At 37.3% G+C, this 20,470-nt stretch overlaps 1 protein-coding gene across 4 annotated transcripts in view; it reads left to right on the top strand.

Moving 5' to 3' along the window:
* Nucleotides 1-20,470, top strand: part of usp25 (ubiquitin specific peptidase 25) — a 143,139-nt gene that overhangs the window by 73,248 nt on the left and 49,421 nt on the right. The window lies entirely within an intron of this gene.

Below are 20,470 nucleotides of genomic sequence, written 5' to 3'. Positions count from 1 at the left end.
TCACACCTGGATTTGGGGATCTTCTGCCATTCCTCTTCTGCCATCCCCCTGTCAGGTTGGATGGTTAACGTTGGTGGACAGCCATTTTCAGGTCTCTCCAGAGATGCTCAATTGGGTTTAAGTCAGGGCTCTGGCTGGGCCATTCAAGAACAGTCATGGAGTTGCTGTAAAGCCACTCCTTTGTTATTTTAGCTGTGTGCTTAGGGTCATTGTCTTGTTGGAAGGTGAACCTTCAACCCAGTCTGAGGTCTTGAGCACTCTGGAGAAGGTTTTCATCCAGGATATCCCTGTACTTGGCCACCATGCTTCACTGTTGGGACTGTATTGGACATGTGATATATTTTCCTTCACTTACCGCTTAGAATTAAGGCCAAAAAGTTCTATCCTGGTCTCATCAGACAAGAGAATCTTATTGCTCACCGTCTTGGAGTCCTTCAGTTTTTTTTTTAACAAACTTTCATGCGTCATGCACTGAGGAGAGGCTTCTGTTAGGCCACTCTGCCATAAAGCCCTGACTGGTGGAGGGCTGCAGTTGACTTTCTACAACATTCTCCCATCTCCCAACTGCATCTCTGGAGCTTAGCCACAGTGATCTTACATTTACATTTTACATTTATTCATTTGGCAGACGCTTTTATCCAAAGCGACTTACGTTGCATTCAAGGTACACATTTTTGTCATTTTTGGGTTCTTCTTTACCTCTCTCACCAAGGTTCTTCTCCCCTGATAGCTCAGTTTAGCCAGACGGCCAGCTCTAGTAGGGGTTCTGGTCGTCCCAAATGTATTCCATTTAAGGGTCATGGAGGCCACTGTGCTCTAAGGAACCTTAAGTGCAGACATTTTTTTGTAATCTTGACCAGATCTGTGCCTTGCCACAATTCTGTCTCTGAGCTCTTCAGGCAGCTCCTTTGACCTCATGATTCTCATTTGCTCTGACATGCATTGTGAGCTGTAAAGTCTTACATAGACAGGTGTGTGGCTTTCCTAATCAAGTCCAATCAGTATAATCCAACACAGCTGGACTCAAATGAAGGTGTAGAACCATCTCAAGGATGATCAGGAGAAATGGACAACACCTGAGTTAACTATATGAGTGTTTTTTTGAATAAATCTGCAAAAATGTCAACAATTCAGTGTTTTTCTGTCAATATTGGGGTGCTGTGGGTACATTACTGAGAAAAAAAAAAGAAATTAACTGATTTTAGCAAATGACTGCAATATAACAAAGTAAAATATTTAAGGGGGTCTAAATACTTTCCGTACCCACTGTACTTTGAATGCAAATGGATAAAAACGTCCGTCGAATGCCAATGTAATTTGCAAGTTTATTTTAACCAAGTTATCATTTTGCAAGTTAAAATGGTAATTTTATTCAATTTTATGCCCCCTTTGGCAGTCTGTTACTAAAATAATGCAGAGAAAGTGTTTCAAATTAAAGCTGATATTACTTGCAGTTTTTCTGTCATATTGGTAAATGGAAGGTGTTGTCGAGTGCACTATATCCTGTGTTGTAAGCTGCTTATTTTCACAAACATAATGTTATAGGAGTAGTATGGTAGTGCAGTATGCTGATGGGTGGCTGAAGAGGCGAGAGTTCAAAAAAGGTTAATATTATATATAATATTTGTCTCTCTTCTCTGGTTTGAGTAGTGCTGTACAGTGCTGTACTCTATACACACGTCTGTTTAGTAGTTATGCCTGCTTAAACACACACATACACACACCCACACACACACACACACACGCTCTCTTGCACACACTTGCCGCGTCTGACCCCCAGGTCATGCTGAAGTGACTTTGTGCCCTGTTTGTAACTGGGCCTCTTTGAAAGTGGGCCTCGCATTCCTGCTCCCTCAGACGGGGGATGTCCTGCTTATTACCAGCGAGTAGGAAGTTTCTGCCGTTAGGGATTATGTGCCGTTTCCTCGCCCAGAAGCATTCGGCTTGTCCCCTCCCACTCTTGAAAAAGCAGCGAGTCCACAAACTAGAAAACGGTGCAAACTAAATACCTGCCTCTCTGACCACCAGCCTCAGCCTTTCAGCCCCGCTCATCTGCGCTTGTGCGATTGCTGGGAGGAGGCATCCGCGTTCCGTCCGCTTTTGTGTGGTTGTACAGAAGTGCTGCGGTTGGGAGGAGGAGGAGGTGGAGGGGAACAGCTGCTCCCCACACAGAAGCCGGTTTCCTAGCCTGACAGGCAACGAGGCAGCCAGCACCGGGGCTGTTTTCCCGGGGGCCCTCGGGTTGGTTCGCCAGTCTCCGCAGCGAGAGGCTAGGAGGGAGATTTTTATGGCGGCGGCGAAACACGAAATGGACCAGAACAAGTAGGATTCTTTCCTTCACAAGGCCGTGCGCTTGTGTTCAGCGTGAGTACTCTGCTCTTTTTTTGTGCTAAAGTTTCATGGACACAAAAGGATCTTACAGTCTCGATGTTCTTTTTGTGCTCTGTTTTGTTTGGCTTCTCTCTGCCTTTCTGAACCGTCAAGAACTCAGTTTCCTGTGAGAAACAACTCGGGCAGTTTATCACTCGCGTTGAGCTGCAGGTTTTCGTGAAAAGGGAGCTTTGTGCTTTTCATTTGCAGCTGGGCTAAAGGGTCACGGCCAGAGGCACTGGTGCTGTGTGTGTATGTACATACCAAATACTGATTACAATCTGATAAAAAGCGTTTATGAATGTTTGTAAATCCTTTTTTTTTTTTTTTTTTTTTGGAAGTTATGGGACTCGACAGCATGCTTTGAACTTGGCATAGAGTGAGAAACTTTGTGTGTAAACTGTTGGAGGGACTGTACGGAGAGCCGCTCGCACTCGTTATGGCTGGGTTTTGAATCAGTGTTGCTTTCACACAATATTAAAGGAAATCTCTGAACTTGTTCTGCCAGAATAGTTTTCAAAGAGTAGCATTAATCTTAAAGAAATTAAATATATTTTCTCTGAATATATATATACCTTAGAAAGGTAAACAAAAGGGCCTCAAATTTAGTTTACCTTTCTATGGTACAGAGACTAAATAAATGGACAATATTTAGCTGAAGTGGGCAATTCGAACTTGTTAATTTGTTCATGAACTTTGGCAATAGGTCAAATCTGCATTATTTGAGGTTTTTCCAGTGTACAGTAATCTTTTTTTTGTGGTTCTTTTCAGTCTGAAATCTGGCGGTTACCTTTTATTTTTTATACAACTTGTCTGTCTGATGCTGGAGCACCTGTTCTTCCAAAGCCGGAGTCTTGTAAAATATATTTTTCTTTAAGAAAAGCCTCCGTTCACCTTTTTCTGTTGCCCCCTTAGACGACCTTGTGTCACAGGAATGAGATGTTTGGACAGGCATTATCGTACGGCTTTCTCTTCTAGAGTGCTGTTTCAAAGCACAGCCAGAGGCAGGGAAAAGAGGGAATGCACAAAGAGAAAAAAGCAGGAGGACAAAAAGGCAAAGGAGTCGAGTAGTTTTAGCTTAGCTAGGGTTGTGGTGCTGCTTACACTTTTCAGGCCATTTTGTGTGTTGAGTGTGTGTGTGTGTGTGTGTGTGTGTGTGTAAGGTGGGATATTGCAGTTTAGTTGTCAACTTAGCACAGAGAGAGAGAGAGCGAGGGGCCACCACTGAATCTAGTTCTCTATTTTAGGTATGTAGGTCACTATCCTCTGAAGTAGCAGATCTGCACACCTTCTTAATGAGGGCTTCTGAAGTCTTTGTGGCAGATGGTTTATTTTTGGCCCTTTGCTGTTCTATATTAAAGTTTCTTCAGGGCACATCAAGTTGATGGCCTGGCTTTTAAAAAAACACAGAGATCTTGGCTCTGATCTTCTCTCCAGTACTCAATCTAGAACAATGTTCCATCTGATTTGAGGTTTATACAGAGGAAAACCTATTTCTATTGGGCGGATCTTTCCATCACCTCATATATATACAATTTGCATTCTATATTTAATAATATTTACCATATATTGTTTCTAGACTTTTTCTTTTAGCAATATGTTAGGTTAAAATATGTATGAATGAAGTAGAGAAAGTCTCATTTAATATGATGTAATTAAAGCACCATGCAAAATAACTCTAAAAATGTTAAAGATCTATTTTAGATGTAATATAGCATGTCACACACTAGGAAATCTCAGTTTTCCTAGCATTTAATGTCAGCTTTCTTTATCTATGTCCTTTTAAATCCATATCTAGTTATATTTAGGCTATGGTGGGATGATGGCTATTTGATATTTATTGGTTACAGTATATAGTGATCTTATTGTTTTTGTCTTTTTCTTGTTTTGTCAAGGTAACTTTTGAGTTGTGGTGAAGGTGATCTAAAAAAAGATAAAGGGCATGACCTATGTGGGCTTCCGTATTTTTGGAAAATGTCATTGCTTTTGCGATTTTATTTTGTACCGCCATGAACTTGACCTCTTCATATTGTACTTTGGAAGGATGTGGACCTTGTCAAAATTTGTAATTACTTCATTTTATGCTTAAATTAGACTGTAGAAACATTGTCCATTAGTTTAGCTCTTGTTTAAGTCGTTTGTCCACACAGTTTAGAGTCTGCCTTTGGTCTGTGCTGGAGCTGCATCTGAAGTGGTGCAGCTTAGAGGGAACATTGGTTCAGCCCCTAATGAGCAGTGCTGCTCTTAACTTCGTGATTTTGACAGGAAGGAAAGGACCACTGTTATTGTGTGTGTGTGTGTGTGTGTGTGTGTGTGTGTGTGTGTGTGTGTGTGTGTGTGTGTGTGTGTGTGTGTGTGTGTGTGTGTGTGTGTGTGTGTGTGTGTGTGTGTGTGTGTGTGTGTGCGTCTGTGCGTGTGTGTGTGTGTGTGTGTGTGTGTTCTCATCGCTCTGCTGCGGTTCTAACGGGCTAAAATGTGGATGCTTACTCGCTCTCGGTTGACAGGCAGAACGCAGAGTGCCGAATGTGTTTAACTGCCTCGCAGGCTGTAAATTTGTCACACTGTCATTTGCCGGGAGGAGAGTGAAAACCGCAGTTTGCCACAGAGCTTTATGAGCTGTGTGTTTCCAGGTGCTGTGCGGTCAGACAGTTCTGGTGATCAGGATCCGGGCTCGAGACATGTTTTTCTGTGTATTCGGTTTCGTCAGAAGCTTGTGTTATAAAGATGGGTCTGGATTGAGCAGTTAAAAAAGTTTTTCTGAAGAAAAGCTTTTTCTTCAGATTATCTTTACTCTCAGTCTTATATATATATATATATATATATATATATATATATATATATATATATATATATATATATATATCTTTAGTTCATTATTCTTTCGTATTTTTTTCCATAACTTGTAGATTATTATCTCACTCAAATTTAATTTCAGACAGACTGTGTTTTAAAGATATTAACTATTTAAGCATCCATTCATTATTTATTTATAACAGTTTTGTTATGTTTTAAATATTAAGATGAAAGAATTAATATTAGAATGATAGCTATTTTTTTTTATCCAGCATTTCTTGGTTTAACTTAATTTGAATTCTGTTTAACATATACAGTAAATCTTTCTTTCATTCCTTCAGGCTTTAGTTCATTAGTTTAGCTGGATTCTGACACTCCACAAATTATTAGTTTGACTACAGTTGTCAGTGTAAAGGTTTCCAATCCCTGGTTTAATGTGATTTATAGAGGGAAACACACACACATTGGTTTTGTTATCAAGAAATGGCACTAAGAAGCTTTCTCTCTCTCTCTTTTTCTGTCGCGCTCTCTCTCTCTCTCCTCCCTCTTTTTTTTCTTTCTTTCTTTCTTTCTTTCTTTCTTTCTTTCTTTCTTTCTTTCTTTCTTTCTTTCTTTCTTTCTTTCTTTCTTTCTTTCTTTCTTTCTTTCTTTCTTTCGTTCTTTCTCTCTTTCTTTCTCTCTTTCTTTCTCTCTTTCTCTCTCTTTTCTCTCTTTTCTCTCTTTTCTCTCTTTTCTCTCTCTCTCTCTCTCTCTCTCTCTCTCTCTCTCTCTCTCTCTCTCTCTCTCTCTCTCTCTCTCTCTCTCTCTCTCTCTCTCTCTCTCTGTCTCTCTCTCTCCTCTCTCACACACACACACACACACATACATACACACAATTTGTGTCCCGGAGAGCTATAAAAGAGATGATGTCATGTCTGAGCTGGAGACTGTGTGTGTTTGCACTGATCCGTTTCTCATTCAGAACCACTGAATGGGCCAGATCGCTCTGAAAGAGGACAAAAAAAAAAGCCCTGAAATCCCCAGCAGACAGCCTGAGAGTTCCCTATTCTAGTCAAATTTAATTTGACCAGGTTTTTGTACATTGAAAGGTTTATATACATTTTCCAGGAGGATTTATTATGATTGTAAGACTGAACAATAAAAGAATTTGAAATTTCACAATCCTTCGAAAAGCCTGTTAGAAACGTTTCGTTTTTTTTCTTTCTCTCTCTTTAGCTTGGCAGGAAACTTATTTCAGCATTGAAAGGCAATATTTATAAGGGAGATATTTTCCAAAAATGCAAGTTTAACAATAATGTCTTGAGGTCAATATGAAAAATCTATTGTGAAAAGCAGTGGAGGACTGTTATGTATGCATTTTTATCTGTTGCCACATATTCTTTACATTCTTTACATTTCTTTGCGCAGGTGTGATGGCTGGGGTTTACTTATACTGATATCTTAGTGACCTTTCAGAGTGTGTGCATGTTTTACAGAACAAAAAGAAACACATTGTGTTTGGTTAATGTTCAGCACAGTCCGCTATAGTTGATGTGACATCACTTCCTACTTACTGGCAGGTGCATGGTGACAGGGCTCTAGAGGTGAAACTCATCTCCTTGCTTTTACGGCTGCCTTGTTCTGTCCTTGTTTACTTGTTAAATGTCCAGCAGTCTTTCATTCTTGCCTTTCTGACGTCCTAAAGGGACGGGGTGGGACTGCATTGAGAGCTACTCTTCATCAAGGGCTTTTGACTGCTGTCTGAAGAGAGGGGACTATTTCAGGCACAAAAGGCAAACACACATATTTAGTGTGAGACAAAGGCTGTCCTGGGCAGCTCAGTGAGGGGTTAAACTCCCCTTTTGTTTGCATGCAATTAGAAGATCGCTAGTTTGTCTTGTCCTGTCATCAAGACTTTAAGGTGGTACTCAAGAAACAACGTGTTTGGGACATAAATCACCACAACATTCAAAATGAATGTCGAATTATTTAAGTAAAAATTTGAAATCATTTTCACGAGAGTTAAGCACATTATTACTGTAATAAATAAAAAAAATCTCATGACTATAATGTGAAAACAATAATGCCGTATTTAAATTATAAAATATTTATCAATCATGGTAGTTTTCGTTGTACTGCTTAATATTTTATTTTTAAATAAAAATAGCTCCATGAAATGTATTTTTATAATGAAGTACTGTAAAAAGGTATAATGGCTGGAACATTTACAATAATAAGACTGCAGCTGTAAAATTTACCTAATTTACATTAATTTAATGTCACAATGCAAAATATGATTTATTATCCTTATTATGATTTTCTGTTGAAATGTCATTCTTGTTTTCATGAGATTCATTCTCAAATACAAGCTGCTGTAGATTTCAGAAGCACACTAAATATGTCTCCTACAATTTTTTTATTTATTTTTTTAACATGTTTAAATTCTTTTCTTCCTCTATTACTGTACAACTATTGCTGTCTAACCTTTAATTTTCTTTCTTTTTTACCTTTTCTAGCTACAAAACTGACTTTTATGGAGTTATGAAAACGAGCATGCGCAAGGATTTAACATCCTTCAAATGTCAAGTACATTTTAGATTCAGATTTTTGAGGGGGAAAAGAATTCCTAAAAATACAAAGGGATCCTCCCGTTCTAGGGCAGACACAGGGGAATGCATTGCCAAAGTGTGTGTCTCTGTGTGTGTGTATATGTGTTGGACTAAAGCGCCCTTGAGAGGCAGGTTTAGAGGCAATAAAGGGAGATCTGGGAAGTGGAAACTCAATAGCGGCGGGGGCTTGTGTTGCTATTGTGCTCATGAAGTCTCCAGCATCTGTAGACAGCAGCCTGTGAAGTAATGAGTCGTCTAGGTTTATATTGACCGGTCTGGTGCGGTGGCCATGGGGACGATTACATTTGCTATTGAGAGTGAAAGGATTACACATCTAAAATAATTGAAATGCAGGGAATGAATAGATGGAGGTTGAAAATTAGGCCATCTCTTTGCTAACCAGGCTCCCTCCTTCTCCCTTTCAGTTTTTTTTTTTTTTTTTTTTTTTTTTTTTTGTCGTTCTTAAGTGACGTCTCAAGATTCAAGAACAGGACAGTGGAGATCATAGCTGATTTTCACCACAATTTCTAAAGTGCAGGTGTTTTAGCAAAAAATGCACAACTGGGCTGGCTTATTGACAAAAATATGAATATGTATGTATTAATTGTATTATATTATTATAATTATCTTATACATTACATTACATCATATTATGTTAATAAATAGCAAGTCATTATGTTACTTAAGGCTGCACAATTATGATTAATATATTATTAATATATAATATCATTATTATTTTAATTGATTAATGGAATCTTTTGGTAATGCTTTACAACAATGTTTCATTAGTAAGCAAAATAAATGTATTAACTAACATGAAATAACAATTACAACTACATTTGTTACAGTATTTATAAATCTTTGTTAACATTAGTTTATAAAATACAGCTGGTTATTGTTTGTTCATGTTAGTTCACATTGCATTAACCAATGTTAATAAGTTCAGCTTTTGCTTAAATTAGTAAATGTTGAAATTAACATTAATCAAGATTAATAAACGCTGTAGAGGTATTCTTAGTCCATGTTAAAAAATGTAGTTAACTAATTTGAACGAATAAAACCTTGGAAAGTCTTAAAAAAAAACATTTTTTAATAATTTGAAGATTGCAAGAAATGTCTGTGATTTGGTTGCAATGCTGCAAATCATAATCTATAATATATACAGATTATACAGATATAAATAGTTATTACTTTTCATGATAGTTCATTGTGCAATCTGTATAGCATTTATTTATTTAAATAATTGTGCTGCCCTAATATCCTTTTATTATTTTAAATGGCATGTAAAAAATGCATCTTTTGAGCCGTAAATGTGCCAATTGAATATTTTCTCTTTTAATGATTCTCTGGCCTTACATCTTAAACTCAACAGAACAGAATTTGATTCCTCTACAGATGACAATCCTCTCCACTAGGACGATACACTAAGGCTTTCATGTGAGCGGCAACCCGATCTGGGCCGGGACCGGCCTTCGGGGAGCGGGGTTGGGTCTCTGTTTACAGCCTCCGTGATTGGTTTCACTTACGGCCGGCCGGAGAGGCAAACATATGCGTGCGCTCGTGAGACAGAAAGCTCTCGAGGGGTCCGACGGAGCAGAGGGCGAGCGTAACGCAGCTGAGGGATTCAGAAGTATGAACCGGAGCCGTCTGCCAGCAGCCGAGCGCGGTGAACTCTGTGCCCTGGTGTCGGGGGGGGAAAGAAGGGGGTGGGATGCGGCGGTCGAAATCCCCAGACCACGCTGTAATAAGATCAGACCTTAATGGTGGTCAGGGTATATCTGAGCTCGGGTCCATATTGGCTCTGTCTGGAGTGTCAGTTGCATAAGTCTGGGCTTTTGGGCAGCAGAGGTTCGAGTGTATCTTTGGAATAACCGAGCACTGATGTCATGTTGTTATTTTGTGTTTGTGTGCATTGTCGGATCTGTTCCACGTCAAGGTCAGCAGAAGATTCAACCTGGACAGAAACACAATCTCAGACCTCTTTTCTTTTGGAACGGCATCTTTGGTTCAATCCACAAATGTTATTAATGTTCTTAGACCACAGAGCTGCCTTTGGGATCTTATATGATTCAATTAGACACACTTTGTGTTTCGTAATTCTTGATTGCATCTCACGTTGATTCGCTTGGTCTGCTGCTTACATTCAGCATTTTGATTCCAATGTAATAATTCTGAACATAATTATTCCACAGTTGTTTGTTACATGCCTAAAGTTCTAAAAAGAAAAAGGAAAATGTGAATAGTTTTATTTGATGTCATTGTTAAATTCTTAATTCTGATTGTTTGACATCTATTGCAAGGTTGACTCCCCCCCTCCCCTTTTTATTTTTACCGGATGGTTATGAAGTAGTTCAAGATTTGTTAGATATTTTAAATTGCACACCACCAAACTGTTACTATTAATTAAAAATACCAGAACAAGATCAAGAATCAAAAGATCAAAAATTCTAATATATTTATTAAAGCTTCTAATGATATCTCATTTAATAAGCATAAAACTTTTAGCAGCTGAGTAAAAACTGAATGACTATTATAGTATTTAATAATGTGAATTTAAGACAATTATTCCTTTCCTCACACACATGCATATATTAAGTGAATTCAAGTAAATCAGGTCACTTTTGAGGCATATCAATTTCAAAATGTTATATTGCATTAAATATATATTTAATGTTTTTTTAAGTTGGTATTTTTTCTTCTCATTGCATAGATTAATAAACATGTACTTATAGGTGCAGGAATCAAAAACCTGTTCATTGCAAGCAAAAATAATGTTTGGTCAAAATATCTTTGGTGAATACAAATTCAGCAGTAAATATTGAGACTTAATATACTATCACCAAAAGATACTGAAGTATTTATATGAATATATCAGATTTATGGAACTGTTTTTGTTTCTTTTATAATTGCCATCCTTTTGAAAATGAATTATTGATGTGGCGTATGTCAGTAAATCAAACCAGAACACATAAAATGGCTACACATAAATATGAAGATATCTTCTATATTGTCATATTGTTTATAAAGAACTAAATGCTTTTGCATATTTGAATAAAAATTAGATGGTAGTATTTGGAAAACTTGGTATACATGCTTAAACACTTATTTCTTGCTATTTTTTGTTTGAATTCTGAGGTACTTGCTTTTGTGTGTGTGTGTGTGTGTGTGTGTGTGTGTGTGTGTGTGTGTGTGTGTGTGTGTGTGTGTGTGTGTGTGTGTGTGTGTGTGTGTGTGTGTGTGTGTGTGTGTGTGTGTGTGTGTGTGTGTGTGTGTGTGTGTGTGTGTGTGTGTGTGTGTGTGTGTGTGTGTGCGTTTTTGTGAAATATCAGGACACAAATGTGTATAATGACATGGGTATTTCAAGGAGAGGGTGAAATATGAGGACATTGGCCATGTCCCCATTTTTCAAAATGCTAAATCATACAGGATGTGTTTTTAAGAAAGTAAAAATGCAGAATGTTTCCTGTGATAATGGTTTGGGGTAGGGGCAGTGTAGGGGGATATAAAATACGTTTTGTACGGTATAAAAACCATTACGCCTATGGAATGTCCCCACATTTCACAAAAACAAGTGTGGGTGTGTGTGGTGTAGATTCTCACTGTAATGGCATTTAAGCAGAATGTCATCTCTAATGGGGACGGATCCCGTCTTTCAGTTCCACCACTTTCCTCTTAGTAATCCATCCTGCTGGATGACCTCAACTCTGTGGGTCTACCTTAATATCTTTACATCCCCGTGTTTCCGGGTCTATGAACGTAGACGTGGCGTCACAGGAAATGAGGTGTGTTTCGTATAACCCGGACGAGCCCACCAGATCCGCGATTGTACAGCCAGGGTGGAATATTAATCTTGTGTGTTTGTGTTCGCACATGCGTGTGATCATGTGTGCACGTGTGTGTGTGTGTGTGCATGTGTGTATTGGTTGACAAGCTGCTCTGTTTGACATTGGGGTTGACCCGTGTGTGGCAGGCTTACATATGGCGGAGGTGTTGTTTAAGAGAGTGGGGGTTCAGGGGGTCTATTCTATATGAAGAGACACAAGGCAAAGAGGCTTTTTTTTTGTTTCTTTCATTCTCAGCCCCTCTGTTGACTTCCACTCTGACAGGATCTTGCACTTTCAGGCGCTGATGTTATGAAGCATTCAGATGGTAATGAGGGCTGCGGGGAGGGGGGAAAGGGGGGGCAGATTCTCACATAAACTTGATTTGTCCATGAATAGCAGCTTGTGTTTGTCCTGACCTCTCCACTGCCCGGAGACACCAACTACCCCGACCCGTTCAGATTCCCGGGACACACACACACACACGCATTCTCTCTTTCTCTCCCTCACACACATACACACACACATAGTGCTCAGCATCGTCAAAGAGAGACCACAATTGTCGTCTCTTAATATATTGTTTGTCTCTTGTTTTTTTTTTCTCCATGTTTTGTGAGATCTTATTAGGATTCGGTTCTATGTGCTTTCACTCTTTTTGCGCTCTTAATTAATTGTATGCTTGTTTTGAAGTGATCCCTTTTGCTGACTTACACTGGGGATTTAAAATAAAATAATACTATATTTTATACTATACACTACTTTCATATTATTTAAAATAAATTATTTTATTCTTTATAAAATAATATATATTTTTTACATTTCATGTAAAATTGTATATCATTTTATCAACTGATTGACAGTGGGACTATTATGAATATTTTGTATTCTCAATTATGAGCTTGAGTTAATTAATAAATAGTAATTCAAATGATAAAATAATAATTTTTATATTTTATAATTTATTTTATATATCCTTTAATTTAGTTTTTCTATATTTTACAATATGTGAAGTAAATATATGTTAAGTGAATTGATGCTCTGTCATTGTGTTCTATTGTTATGATATTATATTTTTAATATTCGGTTTGTTATTTCAAACACATCTGGAAGAATCGAATATAATTTTCTGTACAGAAGAATCGAATATAATTTAATTGGCAGTTTCTCCTGTTTCTGCCATGGACACAAAAAGCATTCTTGAATAATGTCCCTCAGGCAATTTTTTTCCCCTGAATAACATTTTCCTGGTTAAAATCTTCCTGCGATCGGCGCTGGTCTGCCACGTCACATTACATTTCCTGATTATGTGTTAATCAGAGCCCCCCACACGAACACACACTCTAACACATTTTATTGCCTTACCTGCCTTGGTTTTTCCCTTCTAATGTTTCTCATTATCACTATTAGTTGCATTCTGACAGTTAAACTCATGAAGCATTGGTTCACTTTAAGTGCTTTAGAAGCTTTTGTGCATTTCTTAATTTTTTAGATCTAGATTTATTTTATTATCTTTTATACGTTTAGCTCAATCAGCTCTACTTGTATATATTTGGATATATTTAGTAAATTTTGTATTTATAGATGTTTTTTCCAAAACCCATCTTTTAACATATCAACATATAATCATTTTTAGCAAAACAACAATCCTGATAGATTTTCTGATGTAGGATATAAGGTGTAATATTTTCTATTCTCTTTTCCACATTTTCATTTCAACCATTGAACTCGTTGGGCTTGAAAAATATCAGTAAAGAAGCTTTTGTAAGGGTTTTGTTTTTATGTCCTTTCTCAGCGATGAACAGACTGCTTATTTTTTCTCGTTGCCGTTGTCAAATGCCGAGCCAGATGAATCTGTAGGTCAGGACTGCAGGTGACCCCAAACACCTAGCTCATTTTTTCTTTTTTGTCTGGCTGCAGAGATACATCTGACCTTTCCGCCGTTATATCCTGACACACCCCGTGCATAGACTGGACCACTGGAATTTCCCTTTAAATATGACAGTGACATCATATGTGTCTTTTGGCAGAGGATATCTGGGTTGTGTCACTGTGATCTTAGGGCTTAAAAAGAGAACGTCGGTAACGCTTTTCAAATAATACTCAATACTTCAAGAACATATTGCTCATTGTTTATGATAGTCAATGTATTAACTTATGTTAACAAATGAGACCGTATTGTAAAACAATAAGCAAGTCAGAAAAGTAGACGCCATGAACATTGTCGTGTTCAAAGCTGCGCGTGTGTGTTTCTCAAGGGAGAGACCTGTGGTAGAGTATCACTTCGTCCTTGAAATGTGGGTGTTTAGTCACTCCAGGAGCTTGAGCATCCCGCCGTCTTGCAGACGAGCATTTACTGGTCTGCACATAATTAAAAGCTCTTTGTGCCGTAATGATAGTGCCGCTCTTTTGTTCCTGTTGAGCTGATCTGAGAGTGTTGGGGCTTTATCGTCTCGGCTTTAGATTTGCTCGTTTCTCGCACTTTTCATTCAGTGAGATTGAAGAATCTTATGTTGTTGTTGTTGTTTTTTTGTTGAAATAAATCTTTTCATTACAAAATGCTTCGGTTAAAACACTTGCAAAGTTTGACAGCAGTAATGGGTAATAAAGCTGTTAATTAGCTATTGTGTGCCGTTAAGTTAACAATGGGGTCGTTTTACAATGCATTAAAGAACAATGAGTCTGCGGCGGCAGCGTCTGAAAGCAGGTGAGTGTGTGTTTGACCTGTAGGGGGTGGGAGGGGTTCTAAATGTCAAACAAGAAAGCTTTTATAAAGTGAAGGAGACGCTGGGGGGCTCTCAGCGATGCCCCTTTCCAGCCCAGACACACACATTGAGTCGTTCTTATGGATGCGATAAGCATCTTTTTAAAAGCAGTTAACTGGTTCTTGTGTTCATATGAATGATTCCAATGCATTTGTATGGCATTTATTAATTACTATTTCTGTAAAAAAAAAAAAAAAAAAGATACATTTAGTATTAACATTTAACATTAATATTACCCTGGACTACTAAATCGCACAGGTACATTTGTGGCAATTAAAGCCATGCTTTTCTTTTATGCCAAAAATGATTAGGATATTAAGTAAAGATCATGCTCTATGAAAATATTTAGTAATTTTCCTACCGTAAATATATATAAAAAAACATTGTTATATGTAATATGCATTGCTAAGGACTTCATTTGGGCGACTTTAAAGGCGATTTTCTCATTATTTAGAATTTTTTTGCACCCTCAGATTACAGATTTTTAAGTTGTATCTCGACCAAATATTGTCCTATCCGTACAAACCATACATCATTTGAAAGCTTATTTATTCTTATATGATGCATACATCTCAATTAAAAAAATGTACCCTTATGGTTTTTGTGGTCACATCTTATTATTAATTTATTGTTTTATACTTCATCATTGCTTTTAGTAAATATATTTTTATACATAGTTTAAAATATTAAAACATTTTAATTAAAATGTTTGCCGTGGCAGTAATGGTGTTTAAAAGCTTTTTTTTTAAAGAAATAAATCTAACCTGAGAAATATTTCTTGGAATAAAGTCTATGCTCTGCTACTGTCAGGGTTGATTATTTCAGCAGGTAGCTAAAAAGAAAAATTGTGAACTAACATAAAACCGTAGTCTCTCACTGTTTGTAGCAGGTTTACGGTGCTCTTTAAAATGTCTCTCTTTGACAGTCTGTCCCTCCTCTAGCCGCACCATTTAATCAGTTTCATCCTGGTGTCATTCAGTTACGGCACGGATGCGACGGATGAATGACAGCCCGTATAAAGATGTAAATCAGAATTTGGACTGGGGATTATTTTGGTGTGATTGATTTTAATAAATGCCTCTGGTGCAAATTCAGATCTTTTGTTTCATTTCCAGCAATTATTCCACAAATCAATTAAGGCTCTTTGCAGACTTAAACTTGAATGTTTTTCTGCTGTGTAGTAATGTCTGAATGGTTTTGCTGAATGGTGAGTTCAGTGGCTCTCTGGAAAAGATTCAATTCTCCGTCTCCACGCTGCCGCTGTCTTTCCCACCCAGGTGGATCTCTGCATGTGGTCTTCCTGAACACCTCATTTATTTCTCACAAACTAGCCGGAGAATACAGCTTTATGTCTTACTTGTTATATTTTAAGCTTTACATTTCATCCATCCTGAGAGTTACTAAATATATCAAAATAGTAAATAGATGTTCATATGGAAATAGAAAAGAAATAATAATCATTTCATATCTTTTATAGCTGATTTAATCATAAAACATACAATATTTAATATTATAATTGTAGATACTATTTATAATTGCTCAAAAATTATAATCAGCATCATCATTGTTAATATTATATATATATATATATATATATATATATATATAATATATATTTGTTATATATTATATATCTGTTATATCTGTGTGCGTGCGTGTGTGTGTCTGTGTGTGTTTTAAATTAAAATGTTATATTTTACTTCACAGTCAAATGTATTAATATAAACTGGCTTATCAGAACTTTACATATATTGCTGTAATGCAAAATTTTAATTGTAATATTTATTTTTATATGATTCATACAACAGATATTTTTGTAGCCTATTCTGTTTACAATATCTGCAAACCTGTATCAAATAATTGTGCATATAGAAAATGTAAAGGTTTGCGATGCTTATTAGTAACATCCACAGTATCTACAAAGCGAAACATTTTCAGTTATATGAATCACTTTTCAGAAGCATCGAGCTGCAGATTTTATGTAAAAGAGCACATTTTATTTCTGTTGTCTGCTCATGTCTAAAAGAGCTGCGGTAAAATTGCCATGCTCACGGAGTGTGTGTCTCTTATAGCTCTTTTTTTCCTTTCTGCTTTTACGCCATTGATTTTCTGCATCCTGACAACAATGACATTGTCTTCTCACTTGGCTGATCTCTTTCCTTCCTTTGCCTTTGAATTTGCTCTCTTTCTGCTGTGGTTTTGTCCGTCCTCCACGTCTCTGTGTCAGATGGACAGCGAGTCTCTTCATCTCCGTGTGTCTAAATCATTTGAATAAGAACAGAGAGACACATGGATCTTTAAAAATGCAGACTTTTTACAATTCTTTCAAGTGAAATGCAACCTATAAATTGATTACAAAATATCTTCCAGCAAGTTTAAATTATTTGACATATTAGGCATTTCTTTGAATTATCGTTTTAATTTTATATGTTAATAATATATAATAAATTGAAATATAGTAAAATATATTTTATTTTAAAAAAATGTTTATTTGAAATAGCGGTTCCTGCTTAAACTATTAGGATTTGTGAAAATCAGTTTACTCTCATTGCTGATTCCATAATTCTAGATTTACGCCTTGAAACACTGTGGTCAAAATCCTCAAAACAAAAAAGACATTAATATAAGGTATTAAATAAAAAATGAAATTGTGTTTATGATCTGTGTTTTATATTAATTATGGATGTTTAATATCAAATTGACCCTCGCATTTGAAGGATTATTTATTTATATTATTTCATTAGGTGTGTGTGTGTGTGTGTGTGTGTGTGTGTGTGTGTGTGTGTGTGTGTGTGTGTGTGTGTGTGTGTGTGTGTGTGTGTGTGTCCATCTCTACCATCCTTCACAGCAGAGAAACTGTTTTTAGATGACAAAGCAGTCATTTAAAACTAGTACATTTCCAAGGTCACAAAAGCATTCTTTTCATATTTAGTAAGAAAATGTGTTATTTCATTTTATCATAATTTTATGTAGTATTAATTTAAATGCATGTTTAAGATGTATCTGGATGAATTTGCTGTTGAAATTAAAATGTGCTCATTTAAAAAATAAAAAGATTCTGAACTTATCATTCATTACGTTCTCATTTAAATTCACATTTTTAATTCGTCACTCGCCTCTTTACTGCAACATTAAAGATAAGAATTCAACATGTATTAATTAAAATATGTTTTAAAACATAAAACGAGACTTTAACTCTGCTGAAAAAATATGATCATTAAATGAAATTAGAAATGAGAAAGCAGTCAAGTCTGACCAAAAGAAAAAAGAAAAAACTGCTGGCTAAGCTAACTGTTTCACACATGCACTGACAGAAGGTTCGATATGCATTCGATCGATGAATGAAAAGGCACAATGGCAAAATCGGACGGGCTTCTTTTCAAAACCACGTCCCCAGCGTTCCCCGCAGTCTGCAGTTCCACGGCAGGCAGAGAGCAAGGGTTACATCAAGGCTGCTCTGTGGACCGTGCAAACAAGTCTAGACCAATGACCTGCTGAATAGCTCCCTTTGAAGAGCACGCAAGTTCGGTCGGGATGAAGAGAAATTGAGGCGGACCCTCTTTTAAATGTGGAGCAGCCCGTGGCCGCTGGGAGGTAAGGGGCAGGGGAGAGCGACAGCATCTGCTTCCATGGTTACTGGCCGGGCATGGAGACCTCGCTATTGTGGTGGATCTGTTCTCATGCTCCCACCAAGGAAATGTCACGCATTTTAAGAGCGGCCGGTCCGGGACGCTCTCTTCATCAGCCAGGCGCTTTTTCTTCCCGACTGTAATCAAACGATAGCACATGGCAGCTTAGAAGACGTGAGAAACTGAGGGAGGGGTGGGAGCGGAAAGGAAGAGATTTTGTCACATGATCGCGAATCAAAATCTTATTTTGGAGTAAGATATTTGGAGCGGGATTTCTGTCGGGGGGTGATCCCGAGAGGGTGGGGGTCCACCTCATGTTGTGATGACGGATCGCCGTAGAACGGGCCAAAGGTCAAGGTTTATATTGTGAAGTCAGGGGTCTTTTGTTGTGTGGGGGTCATATTTATGTAATTTGACTTCAATGCGGCACGTTTGAATACTGCGGAAGAAAGTTTGGTCCTCAAAAGGCTTTTTTAATTTGATGTTTGTACTATTTAATAGTTGTTTTTTTCCCTATAATGTTATTTTTAAAGCATTTAATTGTGCAGTACGGAAATGCAGGCAAATGTATTTCTTGATGGTGGATGTCTGGTATATGCGGACGGTTTGCTGTTTGTCTTTCTGTGGGGGTTGTGGTGGAACGCAGAATTTGGCCGTGCAGCTGACGCCTGCCCTCCCAGTGAGAACACAGAGGGGCCAGATGGCAGCGGTCTAGCGAGGGTTCAGGGCAGAGGATTTACCGGAGGATCGTGGGAAAGTCTTAGGCTGAGTTCACCTGCTCAAAGAGCAGCATCAGGATTAACACCAGCCCAGATTTAACCCGCAGTCCTGAACACAAATAGATAATCACAACCCCGGAATATATGCGTCTCATTTGAAATTGTGCTACCTGGATTTTCTTTTTTAGGGGATCTCTTTGAAAACAATATTCTCTAGAATAGAGATTAGATCTGATGAACAGATTGCTTTGACTCGCATTATTGCTTAGAAGAATTACGTTTTGCACAGCAAGATCCTTGTAGTAATAATTATATTTATACAGTAATGAAAATACTGTATAATACATGTTTTATTTATTTGACAGATTTCTTTCTAGAAATAGAAATCAGAGTTATTCATTTAGAAATTAGAGTTTAAATCCTTAGTGAACTGTTTTATCGAGAATTTTAGGACTTAAAATCTTATGGTAAAAATCTTTCTAATAATTAAGTTTGTATAAACAATATATATATATATAATATTGTGTGTGTGTGTGTGTGTGTGTGTGTGTGTGTGTGTGTGTGTGTGTGTGTGTGTGTGTGTGTGTGTGTGTGTGTGTGTGTGTGTGTGTGTGTGTGTGTGTGTGTGTGTGTGTGTGTGTGTGTGTGTGTGTGTGTGTGTGTGTGTGTGTGTGTGTGTGTGTATTGTTTATATTACATTGTGGGGACCAAATGTTCCCATAAGTAAACCTGAGATTACCTACATTGTGGGGACCAGCCAGCAGTCCCCACTTTTCAAAAGGCCTATAAGTCATACAGGGTGAGTTTTTTTAGAAAGTAAAAATGCAGAATGTTTCCTGTGATGGGTAGGTTTAGGAGCAGGGGCAGTGTAAGGGGATAGAAAACACGGTTTGTGTGGTATAAAAACTATTACGTCTATGGAGAGTCCCCACAAAGATAGTGAACCAGACACGAACCAGGTGTGTGTGTGTGTGTGTGTGTGTGTGTGTGTGTGTGTGTGTGTGTGTGTGTGTGTGTGTGTGTAGTGCACGTGAACACACATTCACGTGCAGCAGAGAAATATTTAAAAGATGATGCATCATTTAAATCAAGGTCACATTTTTTTGGCATTAATTGAACTTAAATGCATTTGCAGGGGTAATCTGGGGGCATCTAAATTAAACATCCCCAAACAAATTATCAGATTCTTTAGACAAAGAATCACAGTGCACCTGTGACAATATCACTGTCACTTGTTGTTATTCATGATTTATGATATTGTCTACCATGTGAATAGAAATGGTAATATAACAATATCACAGCCATTGTGTTAAAGGGATAGTCACTCAAAAATGACAATTCTGTCATCGGGTTACTCACTAATATCATTCAAAACTAGTAGAATGTCAGAGCTGCTCTTACATGCAATGGATAACCTAATATATATATATATATATATATATATATATATATACATTTTGTGATGCTCTTATGAGGATTTTCTTTTGGAGCTTTACAATCCCTATGGAAAATATCAGCTCAGACATTCTGCTGAACATCATTTTTTATGTTCCACAGAAGAAAGAACGTGATTTGACATGACATGGCGATGACAAAAAATTTCATTTTTTAGTTGCCCACCCCTTTGAAAGCCAGACGAGCTGTTTTCTTGTCCCTCCTCATCCCTGAAATTAAGCATCTGTTTGATTGCACCATAAACCTAAATGAGATTTGCAGTATTGTCAGAAGCATGGTTCAATATTCAATCACGATCACATTTTCAGTATTTAAATGGGCCATAAACTGTAT

The sequence above is a fragment of the Pseudorasbora parva genome, chromosome 23 (assembly GCF_024679245.1).
Source record: "Pseudorasbora parva isolate DD20220531a chromosome 23, ASM2467924v1, whole genome shotgun sequence".
Classification (NCBI taxonomy): Eukaryota; Metazoa; Chordata; class Actinopteri; order Cypriniformes; family Gobionidae; genus Pseudorasbora; species Pseudorasbora parva.
The sequence above is the reverse complement of the archived record's forward strand: the minus strand, read 5'-3'. Positions and strand labels throughout refer to the sequence as shown.